Source organism: Dryas octopetala, chromosome 1 (genome assembly GCF_963921425.1).
Source record: "Dryas octopetala chromosome 1, drDryOcto1.1, whole genome shotgun sequence".
Classification (NCBI taxonomy): domain Eukaryota; kingdom Viridiplantae; phylum Streptophyta; class Magnoliopsida; order Rosales; family Rosaceae; genus Dryas; species Dryas octopetala.
The window spans coordinates 20,923,837-20,930,738 of NC_141366.1; the positions used below are offsets into that span (position 1 = coordinate 20,923,837).

The following is a 6,902-nucleotide window of genomic DNA, read 5'->3' on the forward strand; positions in this document are numbered from 1 at the left end:
CGAATTGTTCATGCATTTGTTTCTTTCATGTACATGATTAAAAAAAAAAAAAAGGACCATTTTAGTTTCTCATGGATAATTGGTAACATAGTTTGCCACTTTTATTTTTGTCAACAGAGATTTCATTGGATTAAAGTAGGTTATACATAGTTTGATACACAGTCTTAAGCTGAAGTATTACTATTCATTATAATTGAAACATGACAAACCCATAATTATTCGATGGTTCCATCTGACAAGCCAAATTCAGTACATAAGCTACCTGAAATATAATTAAAATTTGCAGGTTTCTCATTCTTAGTCTAATTTGACCATCCCATAATTATATTGAAGAAAAATAGCACAAGCTTCGACACAAAACAAGTTTGCAAAGTAACCCCATAATACGTTATGATTCAAGGAGTCACCCCATAATAGTGTCAGTTTCACAGTGTATTTCTTGGATCAACTAATGAATAAATAAACACCACCAAAATCAAGAACGTGTAAAACTCCTGATCAACAAAAATGAACCAAGATCTATTTGTTCTACCAAGGAAAAGATTTCTTGACTTGTGTAAGGGAAAAGGACACTAGGAAGAGAGAAAAGTCAAATTGATGTGGTGAGTCCAAACATTCCATACAGCAAAGCTAATATTATTCCTCACGCCATATACAATATGATACCCATAATCATCAGCATACTTCAAGGACAAGGGCAGGCTTCAGCTATGAGCAGATTCAACAGAGCATCTTCACAGGACCTCCTAATATCTTGTAATTGAAAAAAACAAAAAAAACATGAGAAGAGGCCCTTGCACATCACCAATTCGAGGTTGGAAATTCAGAGAATTCAGTAAATAAAACATATCTAAACAAAATATGACAATATCCATGATGCCTAGTGTTTATATACCTTGAGATATACTCATCCTTGAAAACGGGCTTATAAGGATATGCCCATGTTGTGTTTACATACCTTGAGATTACTCAAGTGATAGGGACACCTAACACTCTATCTCAGCACCAGAGTTAGAGATGCCCGGCTCCCCCCTCTCCACACAGGGCTGGAACTACGGACCTGACTCATCCCTACAATACACATGCTCTAATACCATGTTAAACATATGAGTAGAACTCATCCTTGAAAATCATCTTACAAGGAGAGGTTGCCCATTTATTTACGTACCACACATCCTAAAGGTACCCAAACAAAATGGGACTACAGTAACACCTAGGGCCTACTTTTTATGCAGTTAGCACCTCTAGCACCTCAAGACTTCAGAAACTGCGGAAATGACCAGGCCTTATCTATGCAAGGAAAGAGATCACCAGTCACCACAGAAAAACATATATATTTCTCAACAACCCTCAACTTTCTCAGCAAGTTCCAACCACCCAGAATTTCCATTAGGAAGCTTTTATTTTATGTTCTATGAATTATAATTATTTTCACATAAAAGGTTTCTGGCCATTTCAAACTGAGAAAAAGGCCAAAGAGAGAACATAAAATTTGAAAACAGTCAAAAATCTAAGCCTATAAATGCTTCTATGAACAAATTGATGTTCCTAGTCAGAGATGCTTAGAACACCATTGAAAATGAAAATGTGAGAAATACTTGAGCCTTAATTATAACATCAAAGTTCAAACTTGTGAGCTTTTCTGTCTCAATATGATAACCAAACATGGGTTGACCAAATATAAACTAGTGGAAGTATGCCTAAATCTGGTACATAAATTTGACTGGTACAGAACCTCAAATACGTGTCCACTTCATACAATGGCCAAAACCGTACACTCCATGTACATTGCCAGGAGCCAGGCAAAAAAAAGCTCTTTCAATTATTCTCACGTCCAGTAACCCTCCCCACCCACACACACACAAAAGGATTGGGTCTCTTAATATGGCATCTAAATACTTAATTGACAAGTCCAATAAGATCATACATTACTGCATCCGTGCAATTGGAAAAAGCTCCTGCTGTACAAGCAAGAGAAAGAAACTCCAACATGGAATGATCACACATTCACACCAAGGACAGGGATTTCTCACATACCCAAAAAGAAAAAATCAAACATACAGAATGCAGATGAGGGACAAAACCATCAATGATGGCCAAAATGTGACATTCAACATGCAACAAAGAAATTTTAATATACTGTTGGACAAAAAAAAAACTAGCAGCAAATTATAGCCACACTATATTCAGTCTTTCTTCTCCTAAAATCAGTCACTTTGAAAGCAAATTAAAAATAGCAAGATGGTGAAAGTTTTCTGTATTTGAGTAGCTTCAGATTGTATTCAAACCTTCATTCTCGACCATATAAAATACAGATGACTTTTTCAAGTGGAAGCATAACAACGTTCAATTTGGGGAGAAGTAACCAACAATATTGCAAGAAAAATAGTAAGCACATTGCTAAGATATCAATGAATAAAATAAAATAAAATAACTTCTGACCCCGTCAAGTCAAATACCTAGTGAAAACTATGTATCTCAATCAATGCTCAAATGCCCTTTAAGAAAGGCTACAAAAGGGGCATAAGAAAAAGGAGGTAAATTGGCAAGCCAAAACAACAGAAAACAGTGTGCATGTGCTTGTGTATGTATGTGCACACCTGTCTGCATATGAGTGCATGACTGTGTGTGTGTGTGTGTGTGTGAGAGAGAGAGAGAGAGAGAGGAACATCTTCAGTAGCATATCAGGGCTACGAAGCTTGCCACAAAGCGGAACTATTCCGACCGGGCACCAATGGTGTCACCGCCAAAGAGAAAGACTGCGGCACTTAGGATCTGGTGCACTTTATTTATAGGAGTCCTTTTACTTTTTTTTTTTCATTTGCTGGTGGGCCAACGCCTGGGATTTTTTTGGGATGGTATCCACACGAGTAGGGCGGGCTTATTTAATAAAAATTGTAAGCTCTTTGTTTATACCCGAAGTGTGGGGAAGTTTCGTAGCCGGTGTCATTGCTTACGGCCTCCATGATTTTGTGCTTTCTTACATGGATGGGGGAGTACCTCTTTCCATCGGAGACGGTGGAAGTGGTGCTAGATTAAAATTAGTACAAAAAGAATAAATAACATGTTTAATTGTAGAAGAAACTACTAAATCAAGCAAAGGAAGAGAGATCAATTATCATACAGAATGCAAACTGCTCTACAGGCTGCAAATTTTACCTGCATATGTGCTTACACAATTCACACTAGAACAAAACTGCACAAATTCTCATTGCAATATATCTACTCATACTCAAACAGCACCTCTACATGCATGTATTTCCTCATGAGCTAGACTATGGACGAGGTGAACCCACACACACACAAAAAAAAGGGTCTCTTTATATGGCATCTTAATACTTAATTGACAAGTCCAAAAGATCATACATTACTGCATCTACACAACTGGAAAAAGCTCCTGGTGCACAAGCAAGAGAAAGAAACTCCAACATGAAATCATCACACATTCACACCAAGGACAAGGAATTGCTCACATACCCAAAAAGAAAAAATCAAACATAAAAAAGAATGCAGAAGAGGGACAAAACTATCAATGAATGCCAAAATGTATGACATTCAACATGCAACAAAGAAATTTTAATATACTTTTGGGCAAAGAAAAAACTAGCAGAAATTTAGTCTTTCTTCTCTTAAAATCAGTCACTTTGAAAGCAAATTAAAAATAGCAACATGGTGAATGTTTTCTGTATCCAAGTAGCTCCTGTGAGAAATTGTATTCAAACCTACATTCTCAACCATATAAAATACAGATGACTTTTTCAAGTTGAAGCATAATAACGTTCAATTTGGGGAGAAGTAACAAACAATATCACAAGAAAACAGTAACCACGTTGCTAAGATAGCTATAAATAAAAAAGAGAAACGAGAAAAGAAACTTCTGACACCTGTCAAGACAAATACCTAGTGAAAACTATGTATCCCAATCAATAGCACTCAAATGCCTTTCAAGAAAGGCTACAAGAAGGACATAGGAAAAAGGAGGTAAAATTGGCAAGCCAAAACAACAGAAAACAGTGCGCACGTGTGTGCGTGTGTGTGTGCACGCCTGTGTCTGCATATGAGGGCATGACTCTGTGTGTGTGTGTGAGCCAGAGAGAGGGAGAGGGGGAGAGAGGGAGAGAGGGAAAGAGGGAGAGAAATCTTCAGTAGCATAGCAGGGCTACGAAGTTTGCCGATATTGAAATTAGTAAAAAAAGTTTCAGAAACGTGTTTCATTGAAGAGGAAACTGCTAAATTAAGCAAGGGAAGAGAGATCAATTATCATATAGAATGCAAATTGCTCTACAGGCTGCAAAGTTTACCTGCAGATGTGCTTACACAATTCACTAGAACAAAAGTGGAATTTCACAAATGCTTGTTGCAATACATCTACTCGTACTCAAACAGCACATCCACTTGCATGTATTGCCTCATGAGCTGGACTAAGGACGAGGTGAAATTTGCTAACACCCGGCATTCTTCATGTGTTTTGACCTCTGAAACAACCCCATGAATAACCAATTTCTTAAGACTTGGGCATCGTTTCAACAGCCCCTCAACCCAATGTGTGAAGAGATCATTGATTAGATTCCACCCAAGCTCCAAGAAAGTAACATTCTCCAGATGAGAGGATCCTTGCAAACCATAGTGAACCACTCCATCTCTTAAGTCATAACTCAACGACAAATGACTCAGCTGTGGGAAACAGAGAGCAATTGTTTCTAAATCCACAATCTCATCCTCGTCATCAAAAATTACATCCCAAAGCCGAAGCCTCCTCAATTTTGATGATCTCGAGATAATCTGGTAAAACTTTGGCCATATAATTGTAAAGTTGCTAATATCTACAATTTCAAGGTTTTGAACGGTGTCACCAATATCAAGATGTAGCACACTAATCATCAATCTTGAAATGCTACAAAGTCCCCTTTCCAATGAGTTCGAAGACCTCAAGAGCGCAATCTTTCATGTGCAAACGCTCAATGCTCTCAGCCTCCAATATAAACTTGTCCAAACTGATTGCTTCTACATAAATACTCTTTCATGTTGGACTGCTCAATTCAATGGTCACTTGTGTATCTGACATTGCAATCTCTGGATTGACAAGTTTAAGGTTTCAATCTTTGGGCATGCATTTAGCAAAAGGCTCAGATCCAATGCTGAAATACTAACATAACTCAAACAAAGAGATTCCAAACAAGAAAATCTCTGAAAATTGGATTCAACTCCTGTGATCGAATTATGGGCCAAGACCAACATTTCCAGCTTTTGCCTCCCACAAATTTCAAGAATGTTTACATTTGGGGTGGTCCGAACATTAAAAAAAATTCTCGCAACATTTCCCTGGTGTACATGGGCCATGCAATAACAATGGATCCCAAGAACTTATCAACATCATCCATCAAGATTGATAGACCTTGTAATCCAGTAGTTTGAAAAATTGTTTGCGTTATTAAGATTTCCAATCGACTAGTTGTTAAATCCTGATAAACAGGTCAATCATTGGAATTGAAAGAAAGTGTGTAAAGGTGTTTGCGGCAAGCTACTAGCCATTTCTGACATGTTGTGGAGGCTATCACCACATCTCGAGCTGCACTGAGCCGGGACAGTATGTTCCCAATGACCTCAACAGGCAGGTGCTCCATAACCCACAAAACTAATCAAGTTTCTCAAAACCACCAGTTGGGTTTCCCACAAAAATATTAATTCATATTGAAAATACTGAAATTCGCAAGAAGAAATTGTCAAACCCTTCACAAACCAAGGGGAACTTCTAAAACCCTTCACAGATGTTCTCGCCCACAGTACTACTTTAATAGAAGAAGGCTGGTCCAATCCACAAAACGAAGAGCTGGCCAACAAAGAAAGAAACAACTAATTGGTTCAAAACAATTTATGGGATCCTTAAACTAAAATCAAGCATGCCACTAAACTAACTCGAACAAATTAATAAATGTCCGGATTTTTCTTGAAGAGATTAACGTGCACAACACTAGAAATATACTAACCAACAAATAATACAAAACTTGAATATAAAAATAAAAATAAAAATAAAAAGCCATTAAATCCATAAACCAATATCAGGGTATCAATCAGAATTGAAGAAATTTTAATAAAAAGTTAACAAATTAAACAACCCAGTTCTGATAGTATACATTATAATGAGAAATAAATACAAATATCGAAAAATTTAAAAAGAAAAAACATTAGTGGGAATTTAATTATATCAAATTGCAGAAGAGCAAAACAAAACTTTGATTACCTGGAGACCAAAGGGTCGTGAAAGGTGCTGTTAAAATCAGAAGAATAAGTTGAATTGGATTGCAGTGGTAGACTAGAGAACGATTAAAGAAGTACGTGATGAAATAGAAACTTGGTGGAGTCTCCTCAACTTGGTGAAGGTGAAGATTGAGTAGTCAAAAAGAAAAGCCTCGATCATAGGCGTGATATCCGCTACCTCAGAGAGAGACAGAGAGAGATGGTAAGGAAGAATTAATAATTCGATGAAAATGAGAATTTTTTATTTTTATTTTTTTTTGGGTCGAAAATGAGGATTTGGTTTCCAACTTTCCGAAACTGTTTTCCAAAGATTTGTGACGATTTAAATTCAAGGATTAATTTTAATAGGTCTCGTACTTTTAATTTGAAAAATTTAGTTGCCACATTTTTTTAATTTTGCCTAGGACTGTCCTTTAATTTGGTTTTTATTGAACCAACCAACTATCTACCAAATATTTTTGTTTGGTATACCAATTTTTCACAATTTGAAAATTAAAAATTTAAAATCCAAAAAATCAAAAAAAAATTGGTTTGGTTTTGGTAAAAACAAAAATAAGTTAGTAAATCGACCGATTACCGAAAATTATTACTGAAAAAAACTGAATTAATTATTATCGAAAAAACTGAAATATATACAAAAAAAA

At 36.4% G+C, this 6,902-nt stretch overlaps 1 pseudogene across 1 annotated transcript; it reads right to left on the bottom strand.

The window, feature by feature from the left end:
• Nucleotides 1-4,215: 4,215 nt before the first annotated feature.
• On the bottom strand, nucleotides 4,216-6,538 carry LOC147299043 (F-box/LRR-repeat protein At1g67190-like; annotated as a pseudogene). The gene is made up of 2 exons (XR_015120071.1): nucleotides 6,242-6,538; nucleotides 4,216-5,830 (listed from the first exon to the last, which is right to left on the bottom strand). The product of XR_015120071.1 is annotated as an F-box/LRR-repeat protein At1g67190-like (transcript).
• Nucleotides 6,539-6,902: the final 364 nt, after the last annotated feature.